This window comes from Sminthopsis crassicaudata, chromosome 2 (assembly GCF_048593235.1).
Source record: "Sminthopsis crassicaudata isolate SCR6 chromosome 2, ASM4859323v1, whole genome shotgun sequence".
Classification (NCBI taxonomy): Eukaryota; Metazoa; Chordata; class Mammalia; order Dasyuromorphia; family Dasyuridae; genus Sminthopsis; species Sminthopsis crassicaudata.
Window position 1 is genome coordinate 246,809,795 of NC_133618.1, and position 19,215 is coordinate 246,829,009.

A 19,215-nucleotide genomic window follows, 5' to 3' on the forward strand; every position below is an offset into this window, starting at 1 on the left:
ATCAAAGTTCCAGTAAAATTTTGAAGATGTGGGGCAATTAGGTTTTTTTCTGTTACAATAAGCCTTCATTAGATTTAGAGCAATTACTTAAATATACTCAATTCAATGAAAAAATTAGTTTTAAATCCCTAAAGGGATAAATTTAACATCAAAAGATTTCAAGATAAATTTGAACTCTAAATTAATTGAACAATATTAGCTAGATACTTTAGCATCAGAGCTAGAACATTTGGTTTAACAGAGGCAACTATTTCCTAATCCAATGACATTTCTTGAATTTTCCTTTCTCCCAAATTTATTTTTCAAGAGCAAAGACACTCTTCTTCCTTGCTTCCTATCCCCCAATTTTTAAAATCAATTTGAGCCCAGGCAGTAGTTTGCCACTGTTTTGAGCTAGAGTCTAATAGTACTTTGCTGTTTCATCTTCCCCCAACCCCTTTTCTTCATAAACACGATGTGTCATTGCTTAAATGACTATTTACTTCACAGGGTGCCACATCTCTTTGCCAAGGAGACAGGACTGTGCACAATGCACATTGCAGAATTAAGAAGACTGTATCCCTTGAATAGTACCTATAGCAGAGTGCAAGAAATAAGTGTGACATGCTCTGCTCTTTGAAATTGCCAGCACAGAATATATAGCAGTTGAGAAGTCTTCATGAGAAAAGACTCCTCTGACAACAGGTGGGGAATAGCTCTATTGAACTATTTTCTTATATGGGAAACTGACTTCCAGAAATACCTAGGTAGTAAACCAGGAGGAAAAAAAGGTATTAGGAAGACCAACTGTCAGTTTTCCCAAGCAAACATAGAATGCATCTGGTTAAACTTATTAAAAAATATATATATTTACTATGTGGAGACTCCAACACTGTTCAAAAGCTGTCTAGAAATGAAAATTATTCAGAACAGTATGAATACTTTCAGTCTAATCTATGGTTGGATATCTGGTGTGTTTTTTTTAATTGTTATTTCTATGCACTTTAGCTTGACCTCAGACTTTTTATAGTCTTTTCCTTCAAAGAAGGTTGGGATGGGGGGGGGGAGAGCATATGTTATCTACTCTGTGAGAAATAATTCACTTAGACATCACTGCATTCCAATCAGTATTAATCAATTTAACATTTTACATAAATCATATAGGGACAGATTAGTTCTTATAGTGAACCTCAGACTTTAATGTAGTGCTCACTACTTGTTTAGGTATGAACCTCACCTGCACAACCACAAGAATGACGACAAAGATATCTCCCTCCTATTTAATTAAAATTCTATATCCAAACCCAGCATGAGTGGATGCCTCAAAGCTTTGGAAAGTCCCCCAACTTATTTTTGTACTTCTTAAAAATTTTCTCATGACCAATACAAGCAGGTGACCATATTATGACCATTTGTTGATCACTTACTCAGTGGAGATGCCCCATGTTTCACACAACCTGTGACCATCTTGCTGATATGTCACTATTTTGGTCCTCATGAGCAAGGTCTATCTATCATCAATGACATATTGTATTTTAGCATGTCTTTTTGGCATATTCTGGTATCAAGCCTTATAAAAAAAGATTCTGGAAGAGGGGGAAATCTCATAAAGTGAGGAAAATCTGTGTTCCACTTCATTAGAGGGGCCATGGATTCTTTAATAGAGTAGCATTGACTCAGGGTTCTGCCTCAGAAGTTTCTTTTATCGATTGGAACATTTTAATCCCCACAATCTTTTCCAGGTCAAGTTTACTCATTATAATTGCATAGCATTCAATTTTTAGAAATTTTATATTATACTAATTGGGTATTTTATTCTCCTATTTTTCCTTTTTTCATTCTCTATCAGGTCATATGTGTTCCCATGCTTCTCTCAATTCTTCATATTCACATTTTTTATAGAATTACAATGTTCCATTACATTCATTAAAAAAACAAAAAACAAAACAAAACAAAAACTCCCTACTTAGCTCCAACCTAAGTGGTTTTATTCAGCTGGAGATCTGGACCTGGGGGCAGTAACAACATTGAAGGAATCTCATTCAGTAGAAACCCCAGTCTCAGATTGCTTATAAAAAGACAATTTTAAATTCATATCTTTGCAGAAGTCCGAAGTAGGAATTATGCTTTGCCAAGGGACCTCTCTTCTTAGCACAGTTGCCTACCAGGACTCTTGCCCTCTGTAAAGAGACCTTTTTCTCAGTGATAACCTCTTGTTATTTCTCTGCCAGGACCTCTTGCAACTGAGGAGTCTGTCTTCCTAGCAAAGTTGGCTTCCCAGCCAACAATAAACTTCCCTTTTGCCAGTCAGACTTTTCAAGTTCGTGAATTCTTTCACATGTGACCTGCATTGACCAGAGGGGACTCCCACAACTCTCTGCATTGCTATCATAATATGACTGCTCAGCTCCTTGCTAAATGAGTATCTAGCTATTTATTTCTAGCTATTTGCTAGCATAAGGAATGCTGATATGAATATTTTGTTATACACCAAAAGTCAATTGATCTTTGCATATAGACCCTGGACTTTACATTTCTCCCTTTTCAATGTCTTTTTATTATATTCATTCTAGCTTGTTGAACCAAGTCTATGAGACATTAGCTATGGCCATGAAGGATTCTATGCTATCTCCCTTTCTAGTATCTACCACAGGGGAATAGTAAACAAATAAACAAACAAACAAACAAACAAAAAAAACTTCGTATTTTTTAGGAAACTTTTAAGTTTGGGTTTTTGAGTAATTTTCAGAATCATTTTTTGTATCAATTATAGGATATATAGATGTACTGTGAATCCTTGACATCTCTTTAAGCAGAGGTGCCTGAAAAGTTTTCAGTTCTTGGTAGAGACAACTTGGTTCTGTAATTATAAGGCAGATTTTCTAAATAGAATTGAGTTCATTACCAATAGACCCCGGTAACGAGCACAAGGCCTATCTGAAATAGGACACAACTTTGGTTGGTTTGGTAACTTCTATACAGAAATTTCCTTCTGTGCAGATGATTATCTGCTGTCAGAAATGGATTCCAATGGTGACATCTAGATGTACCTTGCATAATGTTAGCATCTTCCTCCATCTCTTTCCAAAATATTTTCAAGATTGAAAGGGAGTCTCCAATTATGTTTTCTTTCTTTCTCTCTCTTTTTTTAAAAGACCAAGACAATGTTCAGTAATTAATGGCATATTTTAAAAGTGTCCCCCAAATTTGCATTTTTTTCTCCAAGGAAGACAAAGATGACAGCATGTAGGTAAACATCAGCCTGAACTTCACGCTCATGGAGTGCTGCCTTCACAATAATCTGTGAGCTTGCCATAACTGAGGGAAGATTATGTCTCCCTGCTGAGAAAAATCCTTTTTATTAAAGGGAAAAAAAGTTTTTGACAGCTTGCGCATCTCAGCAAGTCCTTTCTTATTTATTTCAAGTCTTTTATTAATGAGATTCTATTCAGGGAGAGGAATTTGTGGAAGAATTAAAACTACCTTTGAAGCCTGTTTTTAAGCATATGTTGGTAGATAGGGCCAAGTGACTCATAGGCTAATAATGGGACACTCTCTCCTCCTCTTCCTGAGGCAATGACCAGCTGTTATTATCAGGGAAGCAGCTGAATATTCATTTATGAAAAGGCTGCTTGGGAGTCAAGTATTAGGAACTAGGTGGTGGGGAGGGGAAGAAGTGGGGGTAGAGCACAGACCATTTATCTTAGAATTGCATAGAACATTTATCTTAGAATTTCATTATCAATTCCATCCTTCTGTTTCTCTATGGGAACCATGCTACTCCAACCAGAGTAGTCTCTTGATTAACCCATTTATATGCCATGCTCATCTTCCATTCCATGCTTTGGTTTATGCTATTCCTGCTTCTTGGAATGCTTTTTCCTTTCTCAGTCTCTTACAAGCGGACTCCTCCTTCAAAACCCCCAGCTTATATACTACTACCTCCATGGAGATTTCTCTGATTTCATCTGTAAAACATGGTCTTTCCCCTCATCACACTGCCCTCATGCTAGTCAGCATTCAGTCATACATGGGCATTTATTGCTGCCCATTACACATATGTTCATCTTTTCTTATCAAAGAGATTGCTAACTCTTCAAGGGCCAGAACCATGTTTCCTGCTTCAGGAGTTAAGGATGAACATGCAGTCAATGCATCAAAGGTGTGTGATTTTTCTAGGAGAACTCTCTCCACTAGCAGAGAATACAACTTGCCTATAACTTAGTAAATAAATCTTAGAGTTGCCTGAAATTCAGAGAGGTTAAGGAATGTGCCCAGGATGATGGACAAGTATCAGAGATGGCATTTGAATCCAGATCTTTTTGACATTGGCTAAGTCCAATACTCCATTCAATTTACCATGTTTCTCAGGTGCCTAGTAGATGCTCAACAAATTATTTTTGATTGCTAGCTTGATTGTAGGCATAGAGGATGTGGAAAACTTTTCTAGCTCATCATTGGTGACAGAAATTCAAAAAGAGCAGTCAGAGTTTTTTAAAAAGTTGATATCTTCCTTTTTTATATCATTATTTCCAAATGCTTCCCTCTTTCATTTGCTACCCCAAAATGCATCTATTGTAACAAACAACAACAACAAAAAAGCAATTCTAACCAGTATATTCAGCAGGCCACTCATAGTGTCTCCCATCTTGGGCAGTTAGTTTTAAGAATGAGTTTCCTGATACTCATATATTGAGGATATTTAATATCACATATTGAAAATATTTAATATCCTGTTGCTGGAGGGAGCAGAATATATATGGCGATAATGATGAAACTCTACATCCAAGCCTGGAGATGATGCTTTATTTGGTGCCTCATTCCTAGAAATGTGTTTTAAAGCAAAAGTGTCCTCAGTTGTAGGGCCTGGACTGTATTTCCTGATGGCCAAGACAAAAGTCACAACTACCAAAGAATGGCAAAATACGGTGAAAACTTGGGATCATTTGATCTGACTTCACATTATAGATGAGGAAGCAAGGAAGCTCAGACTCAAGCTGTCAACTCCATCTCCATCTTTCTGCACATGGTACTGGCCCCTACTTTACAGAGATGGAGGCAGTTTGGTAAAGAGGAGAGAGCAGTGGTCCCAGTGTCAGGAAGGCTGACTACAAATCTGTACTCTGATGCTTTGTTACCATGTGAGTTTGGTTAAGTCATGGGCTCTTTTGATCTCAGTTTCCTCATCAGTAAAATGAGGACTTGGGAGCATATGGCCCCACAGATCTCTTCTAGCTCTAAATCTATGATCTATTCCATTAACCTTATGATTAAATTCTGTGACCCTGTTATCAATCACTGCACTTGACAGTGACAGGAAGAAACCAGGGACTGTTTGAGGGATGGAGTAAATGCTTTATTCAGTGACCCACATACCAAAGGCAGAATTCTGTTTTCTTACCAGGCTGCTCTAAGGAGACTCAGTGAGTTCTCAGTCATGACTAGTATAATGCTCACTGCATACTCAGTTATATTAACATAGAGCCCCAGAAGAGCCCACATTGGCCAGTGAGTGGAAGAGTATTAAGAAGGGTTTAAGGTAGATTTGTCTCCTGAGGAAATTGTGCAGTTTTCATTTCAGTTCAGATATAAATTGTTTGCATGAGTTTGGGGGAGGGAGATGGGAGTGGGAGGAGTGACAGCTAGCTAGAGACGAGAGCTTTTTTTTTTTCCCTCACAAAACAGAATGGCTCCTAGTCACCAAAAACCTGCAGATAGACACCTTCCCCCCTCCATTTCTCTGTACCTTTCACTTCTTTTCCATTGTTAGGATTCCCTGAAGTCTCACCTAATGTACTTGGCAAAATGCTATGCTAACCAAGATCTCAATGTTGAAGACTCACAAACACATCAGTGGTTTCACACAGGAAAACCACATTCAGCAGCCAGCTTTCAATAATAAGTGGGATAAGTAATAGCATCTGAAACCTCCTTTACTGGAAAAAAAAAAAAAAAAAAAAAAGTTGACTGACAATTCATTCTCTCTAAGATGTAGAGATTGATTGCCTTAGAAAGACTATGAAAATCACACAGGAAGTCCCATTATTAGGGAAGACTGTATAATTCATTGAATGCATTGTAGTGCGCTGTGCATGGGGTGTTATATTTGGGGCTCTCTGGGAAGTATTAGATATGAAATTACTTTGTATGATGCAGCTCAGACGTTAAAAGTGCATTGCTTGGGACTACATGATTCAGTGAGAAAATATAAATGGAAAATTACTGGAGCTGAAATTTTATTGCAAAGTTATTTATCTTTGTTATTACTTTCTGAATCCTTTTGTGCTTTTTGTTCACTCCAACAGATAGAGCAACTCTTACTTACACTTTAAGTAGAGGATTATAAGGAGGGAGGGGTGGGATATTCCTTGCAGCACACCCAAATCGGAGATTAAGTCCTGGCCAAGCCAATGATTATTCTCATTACAATGAAATACCTAAAAAAATTGAAATAAAAAAAAGCAGGTCCTTTTACATCCCCTTCACTCTAGTTTCTTATTGATACTGCTTAGGATTCTCTATTAGAATAATAATGGCACAATCAGAGCTGTGGATTTCCTCCTTGAGGAAGTGCACAAGATGCAAGAAGACCAGCAATTTGGATAGAGGAAAAAATATGAAATTTTGAAGAAGCCTGATGATAAGACATTGGAATCCCCAATATTCAGGCTGAAGCTGTGATGGGCACTTTAAAAGGGGGGAGGGACAAATGGAGATCACTTTTCAGAATTACTCTCTTGGAGATTCTCTGTCTAGATGGGAGAAGGCTTATTAGAGCTGATATCACTCTGGGCTGCAGCCAATGAAAAGAGAGGGAGGGTGAATGAGAAGAATCTACTGTATTGATAGCTATTACTGTGACAGCAAATTGTATTTCTGTTCTTAGAGAAGGAGGATAATAGAAGAGATTAAACTGATACGAAAGGAAAAAAAAATAGTTCTATGAAAAAAGCTTCAAATAGATAAATTTACTGCCCAGATAAGCACAAGGAGCTCTCTCCCTATTTCTTTGCTCTTTGGAAAAGACAAGACTAGGATCTATGCATGACATGTGTTTGCATGTGAAGTCATGACTTGACATTAAGCATCTCAGGCAAAATGAGTCTATATTTAAAATGTGTATCGAGATGACATGATGAGTTGGCGTTATGGTGAGAGCCAAGAACAATGAATAGTAGGCCTGGATTCTATATTGGCATCCACAGAATATTAAGAACAAAAAAACAAAAAAAATTACAACAACAATAGCAACAAAAACGTGATGTTAAAAGATTTCTAGGACATTAGGTTGATTTTTCAAAGAGTTACAGAAAGGTACCTACAAGACTTGGTTAGGCTGAGCCAGGGATGGTGGAACTGTGAACCATACCATTGCAGGGGCTACTCATATAAATGATATTCCATAGAATTGCTGGAACCTTCTGTTTACTTTAACATTCCCAGGGTCGCTAGATAGTACACTACATAGAGTTCTTCCTCAAATCTGTCCTCAGATACTTGATGTGTGATGGGCACACATTTCAGAATTACTCTCTTGGAGATTCTCAGTCTAGGTGGAAGAAGGCTTATTTTATTTACTTTAGTTTCCTTATCTGCAAAATAAGGTAATATTAGCACCTACTTTTCCCTCCCCACTCCAGGAGTGTAGTGAGGATCAAATGAGATAATTGTTAAGTGCTCAGCAGGTGTCTTGAATGGATGTTTACTATTGTTGTTGTAGTAGTCCTCCTCCTCCTCCTCCTCCTCCTCCTCCTCCTCCTCCTCCTCCTCCTCCTCCTCCTCCTCCTCCTTCTCCTCCTCCTCCTCCTCTCCTCCTCCTTCTCCTCCTCCTCCTCCTCTCCTCCTCCTCCTCCTCCTCCTCCTCCTCCTCCTCCTCCTCCTCCTCCTCCTTCTCCTCCTCCTCCTCCTCCTCCTCCTCCTCTCCTCCTCCTCCTCCTCCTCCTCCTCCTCCTCCTCCTCCTCCTCCTCCTCCTCCTCCTCCTCCTCCTCCTTCCAGTTGCTCCAGGGGGTAAGAAAGTTATAGGCGGAGGGATTTGAAAATTAAAAGGATGATAAGGTTGTTCTAGCTAGGGAAGATGAATAGTCTGGAGAAAGTAGAGGGTTTGTGTTGGGGAGAAGTGAGTGGCAAGATAAGAGTTTTGAATGTCCATAGAGTGTGTTTTGAAAGTTTGATCTTTATCCTACAGATGGTGACAAGTCCTTGGAGTCTAGAAATGAGATGATGGCATTATTTTAGGAAGATATATCTGATTTCAATGAAAAGAAACTGGGGATGGGGAGACATTAGCAGACTCATGCTACAATATAGGAATAAGGGATTTGAGACTTTAAGAAGGATGAATGAATCAATAGGATTTAGTGACTGATTCTTAAAGAACAAAGGAAATGAAAAAAAGTCAATGATGACAATGAGGTTTGATCCTGGACAATTTGGAGAGAAACTAGAGAGGATTATAACTTGCTCTTTACCTCTTATCACCACATACACAAAGCCCCCCTTCCACTCCCACCCAGTATATGTGTTGATGAGGAAAGGACTGGCATCAGGAAGAACAGAGTATCTTGACATCATGCTTAATTTTTCTTGTCAAGAATATGATAGATTTCCCATTATTTCTTTAAATAGCACAATGGCATTCATTAGGAGGACATGTTCATAAATCTAATTAATTACATGCTGCTCAGTTTTGAGAACACAGAAAGTATAGCATTAGCAGTTATCAGAGAGCACAAGAATAAACCCAGCAGAGGGAACTTTCCCAAGTGCATATCAGAGTTGTCAGTGCTAAAGGCTCCAAAATAAAGAGTCTCCTTTTAATAATCTTATCTATTTGTGTCTGTATTCCAGCATGGAGAAGGTGGGAGCTGGGCAAGGAGGAAGGTGATTGGTCTGACCACTTTAGCTGTGAACACCTCAAGGCATGAAAAAGTCATTTACCTTAGTTGCTTCTCAAAGTTCAATTCTTCAGGATCTCAGAGAAGCAATACCATCTGTTGAACTCTTTAGCAGAACAAGGTATTTCAGGATTTGGTTCATTTCAGTATTGTGCTTAATTCTTCAAGCAAATAGCTCAGCGATGAGATTTTAGCACCACAGATTTTGCCTAGAAAAATATCCTGATGCACTGCTTAATAAAGAAGACATGTTATAGCCTTCTGCAAAGTTAAACTCATTTTCGAAGGTTAATATTTAACATGGACTGAGTGTTGAACAAATTAATTTTTTTTACCCCAACTGCTTGCTCTGAGCTTGGTGTTATAACCTGCCCTTTTTCAGGAAATGAAAACTCCAAGTCATAAACTATTGCCTTTTTTGACACTAATTTCCCCTAGAGAAGCACTTAAACTTTTATAATAACTTTCTAGAGAAACATAATTTCAATTTAAGATTCATTGAAGATTTTTTAAAAGATCATTTCTCCCTATAGGAAACCCATTCTCTGTATTAGCAGGGATCCTGCTTGTTTAAGAATCCTTATGCTTTCCTTTTAAAATGTTCGTTTTTATGTGCAATAAAATGTATTTTCTTGCCACTTTATTTTAATTATATATATATACACATATATATATTTATACACATGTAACACACACACACACACATATATATATGTATATACACACAAAAAAAAATATACAAATTACAAATTATATTTTAACTACTTTCCATGATTATGTGTGGCAAGAAGCTGGCTTCTCCATTGCCTAAATCCTTTGGTAATGGTTCATTATTTATTTATAAGAAAGGTTTAAATTTTAATTGGAATTCCTCAGTACTACTCCATCTTTCTTTAGCCATAGTGTTGATCCCTTGTGAAAAGTTCCCTAGACTCCTTAGTTTCTGTTCTCAAAAAACTTCTCTTTTTAGTTAACTTCATGTTTCCTGCATCTAGGATGAGATTTTTATCTGAAGATACCCTTCTGATAGATGTCCCTTTTTTATATATTACTTATTTTTGTCTTATATATGTTTAGATATTGATGGATATTTCATAGCTCTTATGTTTCTGCATTCAAAGGGTGGTATTTTTGGGAAAAACTCTCTAAGCAACTTTCCTTCTTGATTTACCTATTTAACAGTTTATATAACTGAATTTTGTGTGTGTGTGTGTGTGTGTGTGTGTGTGTGTGTATGTATGTATGAGTGTGTGTATGTGAAAGAGAGAGAGACAGAGACAGAGAGACAGAAACAAAAAGAATAAGAATGAGTTCACTACAAACTTTCAATTTTAGCTTTTAACCTAGTACTTATTTTGTGAAAGGCATTTTCAATTTGCTATTCTTTTTTTTTGTCAGAGAATTGCTTTGAAAATAAAATGTACTAAGCATTTATTAAAGGTTCCTTAATTTGTTGTAAATTTTTCTCTTGTTCTTTACTTTTTTTTACTCTCTTCTTGAGAGCTAATAAGTTCCCATATTTTCAGTTATCATATTTATACAGAGGTTTCCCAAGTCTGTATAGTCCTTCCCAATCTCTTTCCTAAGTTTCAGTACCATATAGCTAGTGGCCTGTGGGACAAAATCATAGCTGAGCCTGGTCTCATTTTGTCCCTTTCCTTCCTCATTTAACCACTTATCTCATTCCTATGGCTGGGATTTATTCCTTTCTCAATTCAACTTGTCAAAATTCTTCTCTTCATTCAGGATCCAGATCAGAAACCAATTCATCTAAAAGAAACTTTTTTGACCCTTTGAGTACTAGATCTCTTTCAGACCTCAAATTTCTTTTGATACCTGAGATCCCTCTTTTGCCCATATTCTACCTAACATTATTTGTGTTATCCTCCCATTTGACAGTAAGCTCATTGTTTTATGATGGCATACTTGCAGAGGTTCTTATGATGAATAATGCTCTTTATTTTCCCTGTCACCCATGGAGTGACAGGGCTATATTTTTGCTCCCCTGCTTTTTTAGCATGATGTTTTCAATAATGCTATTGGGTGCTTTCAATGAGGACCAAAACGTCATCAAGTCAGATACTAAACTGAATGTAAATCATTTCACTTGAAAAGCTAAAGGACAAGACTAAAGTGGAGGGAAAGTTGGTTGTGTGACTTAGTCACAGATGATTGTGCATCCTTTGAAGTTGAGGTGCAACAAGTATAGAACAATTCTTTGCTGCTTGTGCTAATTTTGGCCTAATATTTAACATTAAGAAAGCAAAGGTTCTCCACCAGCCAGCATCACACCATCAATTATATCAGATGGAGATATTTTCAATGCTGTGGATAAGTTTGCTTATCTTGACAATATATTTTCCAGAGATGTCCACACAAGGTTGATGCTCACATTGCCAGAGCTAACTATATTTTGGAGGCTTTGAAGGAAAGTATGGAAGAGTGGAGGTATCATCTGCCAAACTGAAAGTCTATAGAGCCGTTGTGCTAACCTCATTGTTGTATGCCTGTGAAAAACTGGACAGGATACAAGAGGCATGGCAGGAAACTGAAGTGCTTCTGCTGAAATTGTCTTAGAAAGACTTGAAAGATCACCTGGCAAGATAAGGTTGAGGTCCTTTCTTAAGCTAAACACCAAGCATTCAAACTCAACTCCAATAGTCTGGTCATGTTGTTTGAATACCAAACATATGTTTTTCTAAAAGGTTTTTTTTTTTTTTTTTTTTACATAACAACAAAAAGTTCTTATACAAAGAACTCATAGAAGGCAAGAGCCCAGATGGAGGACAGAAGAGACAATACAAGGGCACTCTCAAAGTCTCCCTGAAGAAGTTTGGAAAGAACATAGGAAAGGATTGCTCAGCATGATGTGGGTGCATCAAAGAAAACTCTTGGGTTCTAGGAGCAAAGGAGACTTGTAAAAGCTCAAAAGAAATGTGAGATGTGCAAATTGAGAGGAGACTTTTCCACTTTACATGTTCATGTGGACTGCTTGTGCCTGAGCTGTCAAGGAGCTTTCGAACTTGGATTGGTCTGATCAGCCACAGATGGGCACATTATATCTTGACCCTGGTAGTAATGACATTTTGGTCCTCTTTGAGAATAAAGGGCCACAACAAGCCAAGTAACTTCACTGAGGGTAAAGGTTATGTTATTTCTCATGTCTGTATTAGCTAGCAAAATAACTACCATGTAGAAAGGACTTAATAAATGCTTTTAGTGAATTAAGTTTTCAGAAAAGCCTTTCAAAAAAGGCACACAAAAACTGAGAAAGGACTTTACAATAAGAATAAACATGTCCTTTTTTGTGACATTTAAAATAGCCACCAGATTCCATGTGTTTTACCAATTGTATTGCAAAAAGTTAAAAACAGCATATTGACACCAACTTATTTCTCTATTTAAAGGTTAACCTTGTAAGAGCTCAGATGAACATGTTTTGCATTTTATAAAGCATAAAATAGGGTTTTTTTGCATTAATTTCTTCCTTTCAAGTAAGCCCCTTTACAAAATGTTTTTCTGTCTAATCTTATTTGACACTTCCAAATGTACAACCAAGAATTTTTCTTAACTTAACCGAAACATAGAGGTAGAGTTATAGTCAGTTTGCTAATTACTTGGATTGAGTAGTGTTTTGTACCTGGATATGGTGAAGGGTTTATCAACAAGTCAAGTCAACAAGCATTGTTAAAATTCATCCTGTGCCAGATATTGTTCTGAATACTGGAAATAGAAATATGAATAAATATAAACTCAGAGCAAAAATTTCAATAGAGGGAAGGGCAGAGCAAAACAGGGTAGAGTTAATGAAAAATTCTCCCACTCAGTCCCAAATACCACAACTATTAAGTGGCCAAATTGAAAATTAAACTGAGGTCTTCCAAATCCAGTTTAGAATTCCTTCCTTTGTGACAAAGCACTATCTACATTACTGCTCTCTTCAACAACCTTAAGGAATTTTCGGCTGTCTGTAGGATGAAAGGAAAAACTTCAGCTTTTTGCAATCTTTCTTCAGGCTATCTTTTCAGTCATTTTCCACATTTCCTCTCGTTTCAGTTTCCAGATATTGCATGGTGAATTGAGTTCTAGACTTAGAGTCAGAAAGCCCAGGGATCAAATCTCAGCTGAAATACTTATTGACATGTGACCTTGGGCAAATCACAAAACTTCTGAGCCCCAACTTTTATCATCTATGAAATGCATGATTCAATGACTTCTGCCTTCTCACTCTATACTTATGATTTATAGTCCTAGATAGCCTACCTTCAAGGCAAAACAGCTGTTCCCCAAACTTGACCTTCTATTTCCCATCTTTTCTTATTCTTCCAATCCATCAGATCTATTCAATGAGCCAGTACCTACTATGTGTCATTCATTTTTCCAGTCATTGAGCAGTATAAAGAAAATGAAACAAAAGAAAACATTCTCTGTTTTTAAAGAATATCTTCTAACTATTGGGAAATGTAATATGTAAATAGATAAGTATATATATATAGTAATTCAAGAAGACTGAGAGTTCTAATTCAAGGAGGCTGAGAGTACTAGAAACCAAGTGATTCCAGGAAGACTTCTAATTCAAGGTAACACTAGAATTGAGCCTTGAAATAAGTTAGAGACATAGTCAGAGATGGATCTCAACAGATATGGAGGAGAGAGTTCAATCCAGGAATGTATAAAGGTAAGGTGATTGGAGGTAGAATTTGTGAAAGGGTAAATTAATCAGTTAGGTCATAATATAGAGTGTGTGAAGGGAAATATTTCAATAAATAAATTCAAGACAGATTGTGAAGTGTTAAATGCCAAGCTGTGGAGTTTGGATATTTCCCCCCTAAAATCAATAAAGAGTCCCTGCAAGTCTTTTGTGAGAGAATAACATTCAGATTACTATTTAAGGAAGATTATTTTAGCAGTTGTATAAAAGATGGATCTTAGAGGGAAGAGACTAGAAAGAAAGGCAGCATTGTGTAGTGACATAAGAATAGGATTTAAAGTCAAAAGACCTGGATTCATCGCTCTTAAATATGTTAATTATAGTGTGACCCTAGACAAATTAGAAAGCCTTTCTAGATCTTGGTTCCATTACTTATGAAATGAGGTTAAACTAGGTGAATCCAAAGGTATTGACCAGCTCTAAATTTCTGATCTTATGCAAGTTATGACTCTAACACATAAGATGAATTAGGAGGCTGCAGCAACCATTTGGTCAAGAGAAGATGATGCTACAATGTTGCTGTCTATGTGAATGGAGACAGATTCTTTGGTTGAATTTTCATATATGAAATGTCCTCTCACTCTGAGTAATAGCCAATGGTCTCTCCTAGGCTTTCTCCTCTTTTCACTTTGCATGTTTTCACTGAGGGACCTCATCAGTTCCCATGGGTTTAATTATCATCTTCGTGCAGATGGTTCCCAGATCTTTTTATTCAATCTTCACTTTTGTTGAACTATTATCCTACATCACAAATTGCCTATAGGACATTTCAAATTGGATGTCCCTTGGGTCGCTTAATCTCAACATGCCCCATACAGAAATCATTATCTTTTCTTCCATACCAAATTTCTCTATTCCTTTCAAGGTAATGACCATCCAGATTCATAACTTCAGTGTTATACTTTATTTCTCACTCCTTCTTAATCTATATAACCCATTAATTGCCAGATCATATAATTTCTTTTTCTTTAAGAACTCTTAAATATGCTCTATTCTTATATCTTTTGTCCTACTTCACATGCTGTAACTTCTTGCCTAGATTATTGCAATAGCTGACTAATCTGGATTCAGTTCTATTTCAACTCCAATTCACCTTCCATATACCTATCAAAGGAATTTTTCAAAGGCATAAGTCTGATCATGTAATTTTTCTCCTTTGACTAATTGAACTCCAGTAGTTTTCTATATTTACAGAATCAAATAGAATTTCTCTATTTGACATTTAAAGCTTTGTATAATCTGACTCCTATTTTCCTATTTTCATCTGCAATCCAACTGCAATGACTTTTTATAGTTTTCTTTGCTCCTCATAAAGAATGCTTCAATTCACCTTTCCAGGCCTTTGTATTGGTTGTGTTTCATGGGTGGAGTGGTCTCCCTCCTTGTTTCCCTTCTTAGAATCCTTGACTTCCTTTAAGAATAAACTCAAGAATCAGTTTCAACAAGTGGCTTCTCTTAGTCCCCCTGGTCATTTGTGCCTTTACTTATAAATCTCCTTTCCTTCTATTTTGCATGCATATTGTATAATCTTATTTATGTACATGTTTTCTCTTTCATTAGAATATAAACACTTTGAGGAATGGGACTCCTTTTGTTTTTCTTTATATAACCAGCTTATCAGAGGCTTGACTCTAAAGCCAACAAGGTTTGATGATGGATGAAATGAGGCACTAGAAAATCACTGAAATTAGGACTCAAGGGGATTTACTTTGGTCTAACACAGCAAGGTTATGTGACAAGGATACAATGGCTCTTAACTTTTCTGGACATGATTGCCTTCTTTTCTAAATGGAAATGTATCTTATTAGCAGGGCATGAAAAAGTTATTCTTGTGAAGTTCAGAAATCTACTAAGACTTGTATTTATACCAGCTGCCTCACCAATTAAGAAGGGAGGTGTGAAAATAAGTATTAAATGCCTACTACTTAGTAAACACTGTGCTAAGTGCTTTACAAATATCTCATTTGATAGATTAAGGTATCAGGATAGTGGCTACAAAAAGGAAGTAGCAGAGGATGAATGGTAAGGGGATGGCCAGGGTCCAACATTAGAAGGGTTGTAAAGCTTAGTGAGGAGTTTGTAGCTAGTTAGAGTGAGCCATGTGTGTTTGTGCTCACTGAATTATTATATAGCATGACCTATACAGATGAACCTTTGAGCATTTATGAGATTATCAACACACTGAGAGAATGAGTTAAAAAGTGAGATGCAGATTGTTCTATCTTCTACCTCTCTGAATTTGTATCTTTCTTCTGGGATCAGCTCAGTTACCACTTCCTTCATGTTCCCTTTCCTTGTTGCTCCTACTTATTTTCTTCTTCAAAGTATCTTTTTTTTTTTTTATCTATCTCCTAATAAAATGTCAGCTCTTTGAGGAAAGGACTTGTCTCCTTTTTAATCTATGTATTCAACAAAATTTAGCATAAAATTCAATATAAGTTGACCACTTCCTTCTTGTTAATAATCTCTGACTTTTGTGAACTTTTTCTTTCCTAGCTTTCTTCTTAACTCTTCCATCTCCTTTATAAACTCACATTTCTCTTCTTATTCACTAAGTATGAATGTTATCTAAGGTTCTATCCTTGATTTTCTTTTCTTTTATCTAACCCTAAACAAAACTGGCTTGTGCAAGTGGCTGAGTGGACAATAATGGTTAAGAGAAAGTCAATTTCTACTTTTAGGGAAAGAAGATAGAGTCCAAATAGGAAGTCAAACAAGTATAAGATAACAGAACTTGCTAAGTTTGTATCAAAGGTTATATGAGTACAAAAATATAAGGATCTGGGATGAGCAGGAAAACTCATTGAAGAAATTCAAGCAAGGCTGGTCATAAATATAAACTCCATTTCATAATGTCACAATAGCAACAAATGTGCTGAATGAAATAAATGAACAACAATTAAAGCGAGAGGGAAAAATAAAGTAATTTTTAGCAGAAACAAGTAATAATCTGAACAGATAATTAAATGAAAGAGACACCCCAAGACAATGAATATTTGCTACAGAATAAAATGAAGAAAAACCCCCGACCCTTTATAAAGAAAAAAATAACACAAGAATAAAAAGCTTCTCAAAGGGGAGAATGTTCCAAGTTCTAGGGTCTTCAAAGAGTTAAAAAAAAAAAACAACATCTAAAAACTCAGAGAGATATAAAGGCAAATTTGATGGCTATAAAAGTGAAATAAAAGTTTTAAAAGCACATAAAGAGACAAACACAAGAATCGTTAATTTAGAGCATTCAATGAAAACATCTTAACAAATTAAAAGACCTTTTGTGGAATAGAATCAATCATACAGGATAAGCCCAGAAATGCAGACATGGCAGAAAAAAAATAGGAAAAAATGCAGTAAAACTGGAAGAAATCTTAGGTCTTTATAAACCCAAGAAATAAAGATAGAGATGGAGCTCAGTGGAATAATCTGAAAGAAAAAATTCATAACCAACAGAAAGGAAATAAAACAGTTAAAAGAAACTACTATATCCAATTACATGTGAAGAAAGCAAAATTTTAATGAAATGGATAAATATTTACAAAAACAACACAATCTCTAAAAGATAAATTGGAAAAAAATAATTTCCAAAATACAGTGGAGAGCAGTGGGGTTAGAAATTTACCAGTGAATTCTATCAAACATTTAAAGAACATGTCTCAGAAGCTGCATAAATGGTTTTGAAAATATGGGGAAAGACATTCTACCACATTCTATTTATAAGAGAAATATTATATTCATTTATAAACTAGGGAATGATAAATATAAGAAAGAAAAATAATATTGATGAAAAATACTAAATAAGAGGCTAAAAAAAAGATTGGAAGAAAATCACAGAATTTTTATCATGTGATTATCAACACAGTATATTTTTCCTAAAAAAACAGCTACAAAAGTAGGAACTGTGTGATATATATATATATATATATATATATATATATATATATATATATATATATATATATATATATGCATATTTCTATCTATCATCCATCCACTTATCTTTTTATCTACCTATCTAGTATTTAAGGGTGAAACAATAAGATAAGACTGATAGTCTTATTGATAATAGGAACATTGTATAAGATAAAAACTTTATGGGATGATATTAGAAAGCTGAAATACTCAAAGCTCTTACTTATCATAATCATGTTTAGCCAACTTTGCATTCTACTTTAGTTTCTCAAGGTCCAGATATTAATGAACTTGCTAAGTGCTTAGTTTATGCAAAACACTTATAATCTTTGAGAGCTATCCAGGGTACTGAGGTTTAAAGTGATTTGATTAGGATCTCAAAAACAGTATTTGTGAGTCAGAACTTGAACTCAAGTCTTTTTGTATTAGAGACTGGCTATCTGTTATTGTATGATATTTCTTACCAGTTTATCTTCTATGTATGTATATGTAAATAAAAATATAAACATGGTAAATTATAAAAACACATAGCACATTTTTTCTTTCTCTCTCTCTCACACACACACTTAATCATATATACATAGAGATAGAGATATATCGAAAAGGAGAATGGTTTGTAGAACCCTAGGGAAGGTCAATACTAATATATTGTTCAAAGCAATATTCCCAACAGGCTTTGCTATGTCACTATCATTGAATTAATAGGGTAGACAACATGGCCAACATTCACTAGACAGCTTATTATTTTGGACCCTTGGAGGTACTTTATATTGGAAAATGACAGTAAATAAAGCAGCATCACAGGCAAAGTTTCCTGTCCATTGTGATCAAATCAGCCTCAAATGATGAAAAATGAGGATATCCTTCCTGGCTCAGGTATTACTTAATGCCCAGGTTTCGTAGTTTGCTCTGAGGCAACTAGAGGACACTGAGGTCATATGCTCAAGAAGAAAATAATGAAACACTCTTGAAAGAAAAACTGCCACTCCAGCAGTATGTATGTGCTAATGCAGAAAAAGGGGTTATGTAGACATTGCAGATGAAAGGAGAGCTAAGAATATTAAAATCAGAATAGTTCTAGGAATTCATAAGAACATTGAACAATATGTCATCCCCATGAATTTTCAATTTTAGGCCAATATGAAAGCTTAACTGATTCAATAGAACAGTTTTATACAAAATATGAAGAAAATGGAATACATGAGTTCACATTGGATTAATATATAATCACATCCAAAAGCAATGAATGAGGAATAGCAGACTATTGGCCACTATATATTAATTTAATATCCTCCTTTCTGTGAACTAGGCAGTATTGGCACTTGTGGGTCCCTATTCAGGTGCTCTCTTTTCCAGGGATGGTAATAATGATCTAAATCTTGTTCACTATCTTTCTGACAGACTGATAATGAGTCAACAAAGCAGGCTAGGGAATCCTGTCAAGGCTGTGGTTCTGTTAACAGCAATTTCAGATTCTCTCTTTTCCAGCTTCTTAGAACTCTGTTCTCTCTAGACTAGAAGCCTCGAGTCCTGTATTAATTATTTCTTTCCCTGAGAAACTTTTCACTTCAAGTCCTTCAATACAAAGTATTGAGAGATCCCACCTATCTATCGTTGAAACTTTTACTCTAGCCATGGTGGTTCTAGTGAGATAGAAATAGTGTTGGTCATAATTTGCTAGCCCCTGGAACAATACCAGACCTGAAGTCAGGAAGACTCTTTTA